Source organism: Protopterus annectens, chromosome 2.part1, assembly GCF_019279795.1.
Source record: "Protopterus annectens isolate FY-2018-M chromosome 2.part1, PAN1.0, whole genome shotgun sequence".
NCBI lineage: Eukaryota > Metazoa > Chordata > Ceratodontiformes > Protopteridae > Protopterus > Protopterus annectens.
The window spans coordinates 1366651979-1366653620 of record NC_056729.1 but is presented as its reverse complement, the minus strand read 5'-3'; positions in this window follow the sequence as shown (position 1 = coordinate 1366653620).

Here is a 1642-nt window from a genome sequence, read left to right as displayed (position 1 = left end):
CCTAGGCAAAAGGGCTCCACAGCACCCCCCAACACCAGCTGGTGCCCCCATCCTGGTCTACCTACACCAAATTAGTGGAAAAGTGCCCCTGCTACAGCGGCGCCCTAGGCGGCCACCTAGTTGGCCTATGCCTAAGGCCGGCTATGAGCATAGCTGAAGGCTTCTACTACAGATATAATAGACTGTCAAAGGTGTGAAAAATGTGTGGTGGTTTCAGAGGCAAAGTAGGGTGACATTCTATACCAGGGTCCTAGAGGTGCTTTTCAACTGTTAGTCTCATGTAAAATAGTTTCAGATTGTGAGTATGAACATTTGTCTTCGCAGACAGAAGAAACAAACAAAAGCATTTTGTGGTCTGCCATAGAATTCCTATAGAGCTTAAAATGGGTACAAAACTTCCCATTACCTTCCCCAGTAATTCAACCAGTGCACAAACAGAAGGCAGAGGTAGACCATCACTGATTTGCAGATGTCATTTGGTAGTACTCCAGATTGCACACTGATCCTGTGTTCATTAGACTAGTGAAGGCCTTCACTTGACAGTTCTCTACATTTAAACTGGTCTCCCATGTTGCCTTCCAGATCTACTCCACCTACCTCCTTTTCCAAGAAAAGGAAATAGTTTTCTGTCTCTCCCCATTTGAGATTTCTGTATGAAAATATTGATCCACTTATGGTATAGATCAGGGGTAGGCAGCCTCCAGTACTAGTGACAAAAATGGCAAAGAAGTACATTTTACTTGCCACTCCATTGGGGACCTGCAGTAGGGAATACCTTTGTCATTGACATCATAGCTTTGTTTTTTCTTCTGACAAGATTTTTTGCAAACTTTATATTTATAAACAGTAATAAAATGTATTTGAATATAAAAAATGTGCATATCCAGGTGTAACAGGTAATGACTAGTACCAATCCCCTGCAGTTTTTCACTGCCACCTGAACATCTTGAAGGAGTGGAAGTCAATTTGTGTCCATCTCTTCAAAACAGTTTGCCTATCCCTGGTATAGACATAGATTCAGAAGTTAAGCAGAACATTCCTTCTACCTCACCCCTTGCAAAAAATCTGCCATTCCACTTGAATGTTTCTTTTGGAGAACTTTTAAGTTTTGTAGAGGGCAGCTGAACCTTTGAACCCATATTTTAGATTTTATTTGGGGGTGGGCATTATAATGCAAAAGTAAGATACTTAAGAAAATATTTCAAGAACTGTAACTTTGAATTGTTCCTCCTCACACTTATTTCATGGAGGCAGTGAAAAAGACCTCTAATACTCTGCCGTCTTTTCCCCAGAAGGTCATAGCTTATATCACTCTGAACAAGATTCTTATTCCTAGTTTCAGCAGTAAAGCAATAACCACATATTCAGAAAAGTTTCCATAGTGTTCAAAAGCTATGGTGGAAGGGAGTGCATGTCTTCTGAAATGGCAGTTAAAGCCATCAGCTGTCTGACTTGTATGGTTTAGTATTGAAGGTCCATTTTAGAACAGTAGGATATTATGCGCTTCCTTTTTGAATCAGATAGTAAAAATAAGTCTTAATGCTGGTCATCAGATGACAGATTTAAGCTTGTAGGATCAGACTGTTAAAGCTAAGGCTGCTAACCGACTTCATCCTTTAGCGGTTGGTGTGATTCCCTCAAT